The sequence below is a fragment of the Piliocolobus tephrosceles genome, chromosome 3, assembly GCF_002776525.5.
Source record: "Piliocolobus tephrosceles isolate RC106 chromosome 3, ASM277652v3, whole genome shotgun sequence".
Lineage (NCBI taxonomy): Eukaryota > Metazoa > Chordata > Mammalia > Primates > Cercopithecidae > Piliocolobus > Piliocolobus tephrosceles.
The window spans coordinates 183144655-183159802 of NC_045436.1; positions in this window are offsets into that span (position 1 = coordinate 183144655).

The window sequence follows — 15148 nt, forward strand, 5'->3', positions numbered from 1 at the left end:
ACCGGTCTGGCCCTGAGACAAACCCCAGACCAGCCCCGACTGGGACACTCTGCAGGACGTCAAGCAGCGCCCCCCAAAGCTGTCAAGGCCATCCTAGACCAGCGGGGCCTCAGGAGATGGTGCAGAGTCCCGGACCAGACAAAGGGCACTGGGAAAGCAGGAACCCGAAGGAAGGCTGGAATTCAGGGAAGAGCCACGTGCCAGGCTGTGATGAAGGTGACAAGATGAAACATTGGCGGGGGCGGGGGAGGCATCCGAACTCTATGTGCTGTCTTTGCACTACTCTGTAAATCTAAAATTATTCAGAAGTGAAAGTTAAAAATCACTCTGGCTCTGGTGTGCAGTGTGGCTGCTGGGAGGCAGGGGAAGAGCTGGGGATGAGGGAGAAGCTGGGATGAGAGAGGAGCTGAGGGCGAGGGAGGAGCTGAGGTGAGGGAGGAGCTGAGGGTGAGGGAGGAGCTGAGATGAGGGAGGAGCTGAGGGTAAGGCAGAGCTGAGGATGAGGAGCTGGGAGGGAGAAGCTGGGGATGAGGAGGAACTGCAGTGAGGGAGAAGCTGGGAATTGGGGAGGAGCTGAAATGAGGGAGCAGCTGGGATGAGGGAGGATCTGGGAAGAGGAAGGAGTTGGAAATGAGGGAGGTGCTGGGATGAGGGAGAAGCTGGGGATTGGAGAGGATCTGGGGAAGAGTGAGGACCTGAGGGAGGAGCTGGGGATGAGGGAGTGACTAGAATGAGGGAGGAGCTGGGAAAAAGGAGGACCTGGGATGAGGGAGGAGCTGGGGAAAAAGAGGAGCTGGGATGAGAGAGAAGCCAGGAAGAGGGAGGAGCTGGGAATGAAGAAGGATCTAAAATGAAGGAAGAGTTGGGATGAGGGAGAAGCTGAAGGGGTGGGAGGTGTGGAGAGACATTTTAGAGGTGGGAGGCTGTGTGTGTGTGTGTTTGAATGTGTGAGGGTGAATATGTGAATGTGAGTCAATGTGTGTGAATGTGGGTGTAAATGTGAATGTGTGTGTGCGAATGTGTATGAATGGGTGTGAATGTGTGTGTGTGAATGTGGGTGTAAATGTGAATGTGTGTGAATGAATGTGAGTGAATGTGAGAACGAATGTGTGAAAGTGAATTATGTGAATGTGGGTGTGTGAATGTGAGCGAGTGAATATGTGTATGAGTGTGCGAGTGAATGTATGTGAAAATGTGTGTACATGTGAGTGTGTGTGAGAGCAGTTTTGCGACTGGACAGTGTGTGCATGTGTGCGTAGGATGTTCTGTGTGCGTGTGCAGGGCCCTCCACCTGCCTCCACAGTGGGGTGTGTGTGTGTGTGTCTGGACAGTGTGTGCATGTGAGCATAGGATGTTCTGTGTGTGTGTGCAGGGCCCTCCACCTGCCTCCACAGTGGCAGAGGGGTGTGTGTGTGTGTGGACGGTGTGTGCATGTGAGCATAGGATGTTCGGTGTGACTGCGTGTGCAGGCTTGCCTCCACAGTGGCTTGGCCACACCTTTTCAGGATTGGTGGTGTCATCTGCCTGTCCGCTGAGCCCCTCCCACCCTCCTGCTCCCACCTGCCACAGGTGGCTCGCTCTTTGTGATTTTTAGGCCTGCAGCCCCCTTCCCCCCACCAAGCCATGGATGTCCCCCAGCTGTCCCCACAGGAGTGTGGTGAGGGTCTACGCGGAGCCCTAGCTGGGGCGCCTGCCTTGGATGCTGGGTGGGGGTTCCATGCCTCCTGCAGGCCCCCCCAACCTCTCCCTTATTGGAGCTGCTGAGTGCTCCAGACTCCCCCACCCACCGCCCTTAATAGAAACCCATAAATATCTCTACTTGCTAATTTAAAAAGAGACCGGCTGTTTATGAGCACCCCAAGAATGACATTTATGGGCCTGAAGGTAAGTGATTATTGACAGTAGACAAAGGCCCGGGAGTGGAGGAGCCGGCCCATTCACTGGCGGAGATAAGGCGAGTGTTCCCCTTTCTCATGCTAATTTCAAACCTGAACTGTACACATTAGAGCAGGGAGGACTTCCCTTTCTTTTCATCTTAAATGTCACTACAAAGCGCTGGGATCCCAGGAGAGAGACGCCAGGACGACGCTTCCCTGCTGGGGGCGTGGGGGTGTCGCTGTGGCTGCCGGGCGGTGGTGGTGGGGCTGGGATGGGGGACCGGGCTGAGAACTCAGGGTGTGGGAGGCGCCAGGGTGCGGGGTCTTGTCTCCTCCAGGTGTCAGAGCGCCTGACCCCACAGCTCAGCTCCCAGGCAGAGCGGCCGGGGACCCACGGTCTTCCCATCTCACCAGGCCTCAGCCCGCCGAGTGCTTAAGAGAAAAGCGGGATTCAATGTGTGTGCTTCTGTGCCTGTTTATTCCATTGGGAGCTGCCGCCGGCACACTTGTTCCAGGGCGAGGAAAATCGGGGTGGCTGCTGCCCAGAGAAAGGCGGAGCAGCCCAGAGAGCAGCTTCCCACCTCCAATGCACCCCTTACACTCTCCCTTCCCCCGTCCAGGGTCAGGGCTCCACGAGGAGCAGCAGGTCACCCCCAAGCGCCTTGCTGAGAGGCCCTTCCGCCTCGTGGGGCGGTGGCAAAGAAGAGCACACTTGGACGCAAAGGACAGAGCACTCAGGGCGGCGGGTACAAGGCCTCGATTCCAGGGACACCTTCCTCCTGCCAGCGCCGGGACCTGGAGATGTTCTGGCCCTGGCAGCACTGGCACCTGGCACCAGGTCTGGTTCACCTGCTGACCCCAGCCCAGGTGAGGTCCTGCCTGGCTGGCGTCAGGGCTGGGAAGGTGGAAAAACAGCAGGTGATTCTCCTGGAGGAAATGCGTGGGCTCCGGGAGGACGCGGGCTGGGCAGCCAGCAGCCTGGCCCAGTGAGGCTCAGCCTCGGCCTCCGCTTCCACCCCTGCACTCAGGCACTCACAGCTGCAGACACCGTGCTTGGGGCAAGACTGCTGGGCTGGGGTCTGCCAGACCCTCAGTGAGGCGGCCAGCATCCCCCACTTTACCTGGGAACTGGGGATGAGGGTCAGAGTCTGCCCCCACGGCCCTACCCACACTCCTAACCCTTGGAAGCCTCTGCTGCACACCTGTGACCTGTGGTGGGTTGGGCACTGCCCTCACCCTGTGGCCCTCATGACTCCCACGGCCCCACCTACAGTGTCCTGAGTGGAGAAGGGAGTCCCCAGATCGCAGCCTCGCCCACCGAGGCCTCACTGCACGTCGTGGAGGTTGGGGCAGCCTCTTCACCCCCACAGGCCCCTCCCCTGCTAGTCTGGCCTTAAGCAGCTCCTCCAAGCCCCTCAAAGGCCCAGGAGGCCGGCAGGTCTGGTCCCAGTGGCCCCCCCAGCCCCCTTGGCCTCCTTAGCTGGGCTGAGGCTGCCTCTACCCACCTGGGCACCCTCTCTGTCTCCTGTCTCACAGGCTTGCTGGGTCCATTCAGATCTGACATGAGGGCTGTGCTGTTTTGTTGGCCTGGAATGGACGGGGCGTCCAGGAGGAACTGCACTCGGGGAACTAGGGTTGGAGAAGCCCCTGAGGAGAGAGGATGGGGCCGTCGTTTGGGGACCCCTGCTGCTGATGCACTCAGGCACTCACAGCTGCAGACACCGTGTCTGCACCTTCCCAGCCCTGACGCCAGCCAGGCAGGACCTCACCTGGGCTGGGGTCAGCAGGTGAACCAGACGGGCCGTGAACCGCCAGGCCCTGACCTGGTTCTGGGCGTGCACTGGGGGAGCTGTGGAGCCGAGCAGTGTGAGAGGGAGGCAGATCCCTGAAAGCCTCACTGTCCTCCCCTGGCACACACGGATGGTGTCACAGCCAACCTGTGTGGATGGATAAGCTGTGTGGATGGGGGTACCAGATGAGGACCCAGCTGCTCTGCTGCCAGGCGCAGGGCTCTGGCCTTCACTGCACAGCCGGCACCGAGCCCAGTGCCAGGCACATGGAGGGTGCTCAGTCCACCCTGGCCAGGCTGATTCCTTTGTCCCCTCTGGATCCCTGTGTTTGCTGAGTGGCTGAATGACTCACTCTGTGTGATGTCTGAGGACTGAGCCACCCCTTCCGCTAAACACTCTATCCGCACACTTCCAGGCGTGAGTAAGGAATTCTGCGCCCTTGCACCCTCTTCCTACACAGGGACCCCCCCCAACAGGTGTCCAGAACCCAAAGTTCTGTGGCCTAAGGAACCCCACTAGATAAGCCGAGAGGCCAATATCCCCGCCGCTCAGTGTCAGGAGCCCCTGGCGTGGGGTTGTGAGCACCAGGCAGATCTGAGGATCTGAGCGGATTCCTCAGCCAGGTACATCTAAGGGCATCTGCCGGCTGCAAGCCAGCCATGCGCCCCCTACGCAGGTGTCTTAGAGGCGGCATGAGCTCCAGACAGCGCCGGGGAGCTGGGCTGTGTCTAGGGTTCTGCCTCCCCCCTGGCACGTTCCCTGCAACTTCATTTCTGCCCCAAAGTCTCCCCAAGAAAAGCGTGTGACTAACGCCATTGCGTTGCTGTGTGAAGCCGGGTGTCTGGGGGGCCTGGCGGTGGGTGAGGCTGGCCTCACGACTCAGCTCCACAAAGGGCTCCTACCTCATTCTGCTGCTGCCCCACCTTTCCTCCCCAGCAGGTAAGGACAGGGCAGGAGGGGACGCCCTGTAGGAGAGGAGCTGCTCAGTGCTACCGTCCTAGCCCCGCCGCTGGTTCTGTCCTTGTTCTCCTCGCACAACAGGCCCAGCCTCTCTTCATGGGCCTTTTCCTGCCTTTGCCCAGACACCCCTGGGATCCAGGGTCATCTGAGCCAAAAGGCCTTCGAGGTCATCCAAGGTCATCCAGGTCCTCCTGGACCATAGCACCCCAAACTCCCCTGAGCTCCCCAGAGGGCTGCCCAGCCTCTGAGAAACACAGGGGAGAGCCCACTGCAGCCCACTCCACATCCTGCAGACTCAGAGCCAGAGGCCGGAGAGGCCAAGCAGGCTGTGTGGAGCTGGGCCCTGCCCCGTGCCCTGCAGGCTCCCCAGGACACACCGCCCTTGGCTCCTACAGACCCACGGCCACACAGGAGCCCCAGGACCAACCAGCTCAGCCTACCCGAGACCTCGAAGGCTGGGCAGCAGCTTGCTGGGCCTGTGCCGGGAGGGTCTGCCCGGGACTGCTGGGGATCCTGAGAAAGCCTGCCCTGGTGGCTGCCGCGGCCCTCCCAGCCTCTGGAGGACCCCAGGGCCTGGCGTTTCTAATGCCCCTCAGAGCTGGTTGCTGTGGGTGTTCTCAGGCAGCTGGAAAATTGAAGGGCTCGCTGGGGCGCCCTGGGAAGTGTGTGGCCGCTCCCTTCTCTTTCGTCCATTTCCCCTCAAACAACTTTCCGGGAAATGGACGCGGATGCCTCTGACAGTGGATGATGGATGGTGCCGCACAGCCTGCCCCGGAGAGCGCCATGGGGCTGCGGGTGGGAGGCGGTGCGGGTGGGGTGGGCCGGCCGCCCCAGGCTGTCTGTGGGCTGCATGCGAGAGGGTGCAGATGGGATGGGGGCGCTGCTGGAGGAAGGACCCGCAGAATGAGCTGGGCAGTCATGGGGAGCGGGCCCTCCGGACACTTGCTGCGGGGAGACTCCTGGCTGGCTTGGACCCTGCCGCGTTCTCCAGACCGAGACCCAGCCCGCTCATCAACTCACCAGGCATCGGCTCCCTCATCTGTAAAATGGGCCTGTGCTTGCCCTGCCCCGTGGCGGCGTGAGCTCCAGGAGGTGCTGCTGAGCCGGGGCCTGGTGCACAGAAGGGAGCTCCGCGGGGGCTGCGCTGGTCACTGGGAGGCCTCAGGGTGTTGTGGCCGGACCTGCACCGGCTGGGAGACTTCCACCTTAAGGTGTGATGAGCCCTCTGTGGCCGAGCTCCCCTCCGCCCCCGCCGCCCTGGTGACAAATACTAATGTCTAAATCAGCAGCCGCAGGCCGCCGCCTGCCGTGTTCTTTGCTGAAATGTCACCTGTTCCTATCTAACGATTTGCATAATGCAAACCTTCTCACTCGTAAAATACAGATTAAGAGGGGAAGCCAGAGTCATTCTGGAACCAGGGAGCCATTTCAAAGGGAACGAGGAGGGAGGCCTGGGAGGCGCGGTGCTCTTAACCCCGTCCCTGCCGGCCCTGCCTGCGTCTCCACAGCGGGTCTGGCCCAACACACTGGGGCTGAGCTGGGGTCGAGGTTGACCCCGTGATGCTGGGCAGGTCCAAGATGTGGGTGGGGGAGGGATGCTGCCCAGCCCTTCCCCTGACCACACGTGTGTCCCCCATCCCCCTGCACCTTCCACCCATGTGTGGAGGGGAGGCTGGAGGGGCCGGGGTCCCTGGGCTGGGACTGTGCCTGGTAGGTCCTTGGGGGCCTTTGGGGCTGTCCTGGCCCCAGATGTTTTAAAGATTTGGCCCCAGGCTGAGGAGGGACTCCGAGCCCAAGTCATGATTAGGGGTTTCTCCAACCCCTCAAATCTGACTGGGTGTGTGGCCTCAGAAAAGGCGGAGCAGGTGCTGAAGAGAGAGGAGATCCCAGGACTGGGATTCCAAGCTGGAGCCTTGCCCCTCTGCCTGCCCTGCAGCTTTCCTCTGATCATGGTCCTGGGGAGTCTGGATTTACCAGCTCCCAGCATTCATCTGCCCTTTCCCTCACCTCTCCCGGGAGAGTGGACGCCTGGCAGCCTTCCCTGGTGCTCCCAGGCGCCGTGGCATTCTCATCTCCGCATTCGCAGCGCTGCGGCTTTAGCGGTGGCTCTGCGGGCCGGCTTGGTGCCACATCCATATCAGCTCGGGAAGCGCTGGCAGCCCTGCGGTTGGTGCCACCCTCTTCTTGGCGGGCTCCAGCACAGACAGCATCTGTGTCTGATGCCCACGAGACACAATCCAGACTACCCCTGGCCTCCGCAGAGCCTCCCCCTCTGCAGGTGGGGCTCTTGCCTCCCCCCCGGGGATGAAGGGGGTCACTGACCTGGATCTGAGGTCCTTCCCAGGGCCGTGGGGCCTCACGCTGTCCTGGCACCTCTACCGCAGTCCCTAGGGACAGGTGGAGGAGGCTGGTGTGCACACACATGACCAGCCCAGTTCTGCCCCTGCGCTGGATGCTCTCTGTGGGCAGCAGGCGAGACATCTGTCCCCATGGGGCACCTGCGGGGCCACACGCTCGCTCTGCCCGGGCCTGTGGACGTCCTGAAGTCAGTCTCACTGGACACCAAGAACAACGTTCCTAAACCTGGGTTCAGGAATGTCTAGCCATGGGGTCATTAGGTTGAGCCACAGCCAACCCACCTGCAGGGGCTTGATTTATGCCCAAGAGACTGAGAGGGCCCCCTGCAGGGTCTTCAGCCCACAAGGCCGGGCCAGGCCTGGGACCCCAGGATCCCACCCACCTCTGTCCCCTCCAGGGGCAACCTCACCTGTGTGGGCATGTCCCCACCTGCAGGGGATGCTAAACCTTGCGGCAAGTCTGAGGCCCCAAATGACGCCCCCCCCATTTCTGGCCCAGCTGAGCAATGACCCAGTCTGGCTCTGAGCTGATGGCTCTGAGAGACCCCGAGGAGCAGGGGTGTTGAGTGGCTTTCATGCTCGGAGCTGCTGTCACTGACTGCCCTGACCTCTCTCGAGGCTGACGGGCCGTGGGGTTTTCCAGTCTGAGCTTGCAGGGGAGTGCCCTTGGGGGTGGGCGGAGGTGAGGACGAGGGAAAGGCTGTGAGCAGCCGGGTGGGGCTGGGCCCCTCACTGCTCGTCCATCATTCACCCGCCTTGCCAGAGGGGCCCAACCTTGGCTAGGTCAGGGTCCTGCCTACCAAGAGCAGATGTTCTGGGGACTCTGACCTGCAACCAGACGGCTGCCGAGAGGCCCCCAACACGGAGGCCCAGAGAACAGCCAAGGATGGTCCCCTGTGGGACCCAGGGAGCAAGGCCAGGGTCCCCAGGACTAGGAGGCCTTGGACAGGGCTTGGCCCCACAGCTGGGGAAGATGACGCCGGCTCAGCTCCGAGAGGGACGCCAGGTGCAGGAGGTGTAGAGCTGGGCTGCCGAGGGCTCTGCATCAGCAAGCAGGCCTGGCATGCTGGGGAGCTGAGGGGCAGGGGGAGCGCCTTTGAGGGCCCCCAGCCCAGCTGGCTGCATCTGCAGTCTCCCCCTTCCTGCCCCTCACTCTGGCCTCTTCAGACCACTGACCCCACAGGGCCCCCTCCTCAGCCATCAGCAAAGACAGGCTGGTGCTGCTCCTTTAAGCACCTTGTCCTGACCTGCACTCCCCGTCCACCTCCCTGCCACCCCAGCCCACCCCCGTCCCGTGGAGGGGCAGCCTCCACGGCCCTCCCGCACCCACACCAAGGGGGGTCCTGTCTGGTCAGCATGGTGATCTTGCTAAACCTCGGGGGCAAGTCTCAGGCCCCACATTACGCCCCCATCCACAACATTACCTGGCCCAGCTGACGTCTCCCTCCTCCTGCAGACGCCCTACAGCTGCCATAGCTCTGCCTCCCCATCAGCCGTCTCCTCACAGCTTCCCCTGCTCCTCTTGTGCTGTTTCCACACACCACACCTGTCCCACCGCCCTCTCCGCCTTTTCACGGTTGCTGCCTGAGGCCTCATCGCCTCTGGGGTCCCGCCCCTCCCCTGCTCAGATCCCCACTGGCTCCCCTGTGCCCCAGAAGCCTGCTGACCCTCAGGCGTGCACCTGTTCCCCTTCAACCATTCTGCTTTGTGTCCCTGGGTCCCACAAGCAACGGGTTAGCCTTCCAGCCTTCGCTCCAGTGCCCAGGGCAGTGCGGGGCACAGGTGGGTGCCCTTAAGCCTAGTGCAGTGACCAGGGGCACCCCAGGGTTGGGGCCGCCGGGACCATCCTCTCTGGGGCTAGGTCACCCCAAGTTCTGGGTCTGGATGCTGGGTGCTGGGGAGAGCAGGGGCAGAGGGTGCCACATGGGTCACTCCTGCCTCCACCGTAGGGGTGGGGGTGCAGCCCTGAGGGTGGCTGGGAGGCGGAGATGCGGAAGGGCCAGGCCTCCAGCTGCTGATAAAGCTTCATTAATGGCCTCTCGCTAATGAGAAAGCTGGGCTGATTATGACAAATTGAAGGGGGCAGGGGCTATGGAGACACCAGACACACCCTGGGGCAGGGGTGGCGTTGGAAGGGTGGGCAGGGTGGAACGGAGAGGTGGTTCCCAGGACCCTTGCTCCTCCAGTGCCGCCACGCTGACCCTTCACCTGCCCCTGCCCAAATCCCTACCCGCCTCGCCTCCCATGCCCAGCTCTCCAAAGTGCATGAGGCCTGTGCAGCAATGGGTGGGGGTCCTTAGGGGCGACGAAGAGAACTGTTTCAGGCTTTTCTGGGCAGGACAGGAGGAAGGGTAGTCCTTAGCTTGAGGCTGGAATGGGGGTACAGGGCTTGGATGGAGACTCAGGGGCCCCTAGGGCTGCAGGGAGGACTGCCCAGGCAGGTGAGGAGTTGCCCAGAGACCCTAGGCCCAGCCGTGGGGTTGTTGAGGACACCTTGAACCACCCTAGCAGAGACGGCCAGGCCCAGGCTGGGGCAGGGACCGTGTGAGGAACACCCACCGCGTGGGGAGCTGGCCCTGTGGTCTCTGGCTTGGGTGGGGAGGCACAAGCTCTGTGCCTCGGTTCCCCAAGAGTACCCCAGAGAAGAGGCCCATTTCCTCCTCTCCTTCAGTCCAGGAGGTGTCTGGCTTGGGAGACACACAGTCCTGGGTCTGCGGCTCAGGTGCCCCTCGTCTCTCTAGGTCCTCATCCCCATATCTAGGAATCTCAGGTGCGGGGTCTGCTTTTTCTGGGAAGCACCCCTAGCTGGGGCAGAGGCAGCTGTCTGAGCTTCCCTTTGTCCATCCGTCTGCCTGTTTCAAGCCTCACTGCACACCAGACTGTCCCAAGAGCTGAGCGCAGCAGGCAGAGAAGATCCTGCTTTCAACATCCAGGCCGCAGCCCTGCCCACCCTCACGGGCCACCCTCCCTCTGCTCGGCCCTCCCCCAAGCAGCCCCTTCCAGGCCACTGCCTGTTAGACCTGGGGACCCACAGTGCCGTGTCCAGCAGCAGCCCTGGATGTCCTGACACCTCCCTTCCCAACGCCCGTCCCCAGTCAGCTTCTGGAACCTTCTCTCTAGGTTCCCTTCCTGACCACTGGGGTCCTGCCAGCTCTGCCTGCCCACAGGTGCTCTTGCCCGGCCCACACCAGCCCTGGGCTGGACAGCAGGCAGGAGCCCCAGGATTTGAGGCACCACAGGCCCCATGCAGCTGGCCTCCTACGACGCTGGGGTGTTATTTAGAGGGTTTGGGGCGAGACGAGAACAGCCTAATGGGGCTGACCATGTGGAACGACGTCTTATCTGGGCCTGCGCCGGCCATCCATTACCGCTAATTACAGCGGCCTCGCGCCTCGGCCGCTCTCGGCCAGGTGGGCCACCCTGTCCTCATTGTCCTCTTCCGGGGACGGCCCCGCGGCCTGCGGGAAGGGCCTGGGGTCTCGCTATCGTCCCGGAGCAGCAGCCCCACGTCGTGGGTGCCCCGTGATAGATGAAGCATGGAAATTAGTTCCAGAGTTTAACTGATAACCGCAGAGCCCGCGACACTCGGTTATGGCAGCTCTAATTGATGAGCTCATTAAGTCCATTATTAGAGAAATTGATTTCAAATAGGCACTTAGAGTGCGCGGGGAGGCAGGTGGAGAGGGAGCACGGAAGGCAGGGGAAGTCTCGAAATACATAATGAGGCACGTAATGTTATAGGTTTGTTTAATGAAAAGCCTCAACCGCACGCTTGTGGCCGCGTGGGTTTTAAACACCCATTTTATGTACTAATAAAGCTCCTGGCGCTGAGGTCCCTCCCTGGCCCCAGCCCACTGTGCTCCGTGGCTGCCCCTAATTAATTAATTAACCCGGGCAAGGCGATCAATGAGTTAGTGGTGCAGAATCGACACTCGGAGGCCGTGGCTCACTGGGAGAGATGAGGGAGGCCGGTGGGGCTGGCGGCGGAAGTGGGTGCCTGGGCTTCCCATCCTCTGCCCTCTCGGCCCCACCCTGCCTGGCTCAGCCATCCGAGGCTGAGGCAGACCCTGTCCGGATGGTGGGGACCTGGGTTGCCGTAGAACTGCTCCGCCAGGCCGGGAAGAGGTGGCCCAGACCCTGAGGCCCAGGGTCACAGAACCAGGGCGGGAGACAATCACGGTGACCCTGACCTGCCTGCTCCAGCTCCAGGGGTCCCTCCCAGCCACGCTCCACAGGCTACTGACGCCCTCCTCTCGGGGCTACAGGGCTGAGTCTGGGATGGTTGTCAGCGTCCCCACCCAGCCTCTGTGCAGCCCCCAGACCACACGCACCTAAACAGACACACACGTGGACACACCCAGGTACTCGGAATTCCACATGCAGACACATGTGGACACACGTGGACATACAGTGATACTGACACAGAAATACACGGAATCCCTTACAGAGACACACGCAGACACTCACGGACACGCCACACACACATGACTGGCCCTTCCTTTCCGCAACATGCTCTGGTGTGGGTCCAGGGCTCTGTGCTTCCCAGCTCCTGGGTCTGTGGCTGTGCCTGCCCTCTGGGTCCTCTGCTCCGAGACTCACTCGACACCTGCTCTGTCCAGCTCTGGTCTCTCGAGCTGGCTGTGCTGATGACCACTGACCACTCCCCTGCCCCCGACTTCCAGGCTGTGAATCCGGAGGCTCCAACATCTCCACCCGGCTGTTCCAGAGGCTTCTCACACTCAACATGGCTGAATCCTAACGATCCCCGACCACCTGCTGCCCAGAAGACCCCGTCCCTCAGGGAGGGGTGCCCGACCTTCCAGGCTCCGCCGTGGCCCCGGTAGTTTCTCCTGGCCCCTTCATCCTGCAGAGGTTCCCATGGCTGCACCACGGAAATGCACAGAACCCAATCCCTCCTCATGCTCCGTCTCGGCTGCCCGAGCCTCCTTGGCATCCACCTTATCGCTGCAGCTCAGCGGCCATCACACAGAGCACAGCCCTCACAGCCCGGCCCTGACCCCTCTGGCCTCCAGCCCGTGGCCACGATGACCCTGGCTGTGCCTCCCACGCCAGGCGCTGCGGCGAGGGCCTCCTGCTGTCCCCCATCTGGAGCTGCTCCCCAGGTGACTGTGCTCCCTTTGCCCACCTTGTCCCACCTTCCTCCACGGTGGTCACCTTCACCTGGGGTCCCACATGCGTCCCGTGGACCGACTGCCACATCCACACTAGGTGACATCTGTTTTCTTTTTCCTCCGATGCAGCCCAAGTCCCCATAACAGTGTGGGGTGCCGAGGAGGAGCTCCGCCAAGTTCAGGAAAGAAGAGATGTGTGTAACTCATTTAACCGCACAGCAGGGAGCCAGGAAACACCGCCCAGTAAGACAACAAGAAGTGACACATTTTGCAGTTGATGCGATAATTAAAATGGCGCTGCAGCCACGCACAAGCTGAGCTGGGCCTGGTGTGCAGGCAGCTAGCGCAGGGCGCTGAAAAACAGAACAAACCTACGAGTCTGTCGGGTGACTTGACGGGCCGTGCCTGAAGACCCGGTGACCGAGGTGGTGCAGGAACCTGCGGCCCACGGCAGAGAGCCGCTGCCATGTCCTAAGGCTGCTGGGGTGAAGCTGGAGCTGGGGACACAGAGCTGGGCCAGGCTTCCTAGAAGAAGATCCAGGCCCCTGATCCCTCTGGGCTGTGGCCAGGGCCTCCCTTGACTGGACCCAACCAGAGGGCAGTGGTGGTGAGCCTGGGAGCAAGGGTGGAGGGTCAGTCCCAGCCCCAGGGCAGAGAGGCCGATGTGGTGGGGTGGAGGTGAGAGGCAGGGCGGCCGGCCAGCACAGCCATCGCTGCACGGGGTCCAGGCCCACGTCTGACTTCCACATGACCGGGCCCTAGGTGTCTGCCTTGGATGCTGCAGCTCTCCGTGAGCCCCCACACATGACAGAAACCCGGGCTCCAGCCATCCCCGCAGGCACCACGCAGGGGTAAATTCCGTGTGACATCACCTGGGCTTTCTGTAACCCAGAGCTATGGTGCCAAACACCACAAACATTTAAAAAGTAAGGATAGGCTGGACACGGTGGTGCACGCCTGTAATCCCAGCCACTCGGAGGCTGAGGCGGGAGAATCGCTTGAACCAGGGAGGCAGAGGCTGTAGTGAGCTGAGATCACGCCACTGCACTCCAGCCTGGATGGCAGAGTGAGACCATGTCTCAGAACAAAAAAACAAAAAACAACAACAGCAAAAAACCAGTAAGGATAGGAGAAAGGATAAAAAGACGTAATTGCATTAATGAGAAGACTGGATTGGAGACAAAGACACCGGCACTTCCAGCTCCATTTCTGTGCCGTACGCGAGGCCGACTGATGTGATCGCCTCCTGCTATCTCCCAGGGTTCCCTCGTCCTCCTCAGGTGGCCCGGCTTCCTCCTCCCACGGTGCAGGGAGGCTGTGGCATCTCAGTCTCACGGGATCAGGCCACCACAGTCTAGCGTCCAAGCGAACTCTGAGAGCCACCTCCAACTGCGGGAGTGGAAACATTCAGCCCAGACCTGTCCCCCTTGGTGTGACACCCGCAGAATCCACATCCATGCTGCTTCCCCGTGTCCTCGCATGGTCTCCTGTCCCTCAGGCTGCGTATTCAGGGAAGACAGGACAGTTTCCTTCTGGGTGTGAGGAGGGCAGCCAGCGGGGGGGCGCTGGTGTGGGGGGCAGCGCAGGGGATGGGTCCCTTCTGATGGGGGGAGGGGCCGCTTCTGCCGCCAGGGGAGGCTCACGGGGACCGGGAGCTCGGGGGGGTTCCAAGCTTCCGGAATTCATCTCAGTTCATCCAGATCCCATCCCCGTCTCAGGACACACCCCCTAGCCCAAGCCCCACTCCGAATAAAAGTGCTGACAGGGCCAAGCACTGGGTTCGGGCTGTCACTGGAAACCCCAGCGTCACCCTTGGAGCCTGATCTTCAGTCACATCTGTCCTAGGGCTATAAGGAAGAAGAGGTGGATTTCAGACCGTGGCGGGGCAGAGGGAGATGCTCCCTGGCTTTCTGATTGTGACTTGGACTTTTTGCCCTGCCCTTCCCCTCCCTTCCCCTCTCTTCCCGTCCCCTCCGCTCCCGTCCCCTCCCCTTCCTTCGCTTCCTTCCTTCTTTCTTTCTCCTTCCTTCCTCCCTCCCCCCCTTCCTTTTTTTTTGAGACAGGGTCTGGCTGTGTTGCCCAGGCCAGTCTTGAACTCCTGGGCTCAAGCGATCCTCCCACCTCAGCCCCCGAAAGTGCTGGATTTCAGGTGTGAGCCACCGTACCTGGACTGCGTGGGCTTTTTCTGTTAAGGCGTCTGTGGTGGTGGTTGTCCACGCATGCAAATATGACTGTGAGGAACCTGGTGAGCCAGGCGGGCGTCGGCCGGGGGAACGGGTCATGTAGGCTCGTGGGGCCTCCCCCTCTGCAGCGTGGCTCTGGGCTGTTCTGAGGCCTGGTGGGGAGGGTAGGTGATGGGTAGCCCTCCAGAGTGGCCTCGGTGCTTCCCAGCCCCTCTGTCCACCTCCCAGACCAGCTGATCCAGGGCCTGACAGACACAGCCGGCCCGGGTCATGCCAAGGAAGGGACAGGCACCACCCTGCCCATCCCACTGCCTCCCAGTGAGGTGTGAGGCTGAGCCCTGGGAGCGCCGTCGGGACCTGGAATTTACCTGGCAGTAACCCAGGATCTCGCAGGAGTCCCTGGCATCCGGCCCGACCCCTTGCTCCCGGTCGTTTTTTGCCCTCCTTGCTCCAGTGGTCAATTCGATTGAAGAAAGACCCACAAAGGGTGGGTTGGTGAGACGTGGCCTCCGTCGCCTTCTTTAACTTTCAGGTCTGAAGACACTACTGCCCGTTGCCGCTTCAAGCCCACTGAGGGCTGCCCCCAGCCCTGTGTGTGGCTGTGCAGAGGCTGGTTCTTTCCAGTGCCCGTGGCTGTGGCTGGCGTCAGGGTCGAGCCGTGATCGGGGTAAGTTGAGGCTCTGGAGGGGAGTGAGGTGGGGCTGGGCGGTGCAGGGATGAGTCGAGGCTCTGTTGGGGAGTGGGGTGTGGCCGGGCGGTGCAGGGGTTGGTCGAGGCTCTGGAGGGGTGTGGGGTGGGGCCGGGCGGTGCAGGGGTGGGTCGAGGCTCTGGAGGGGTGTGGGGTGGGGC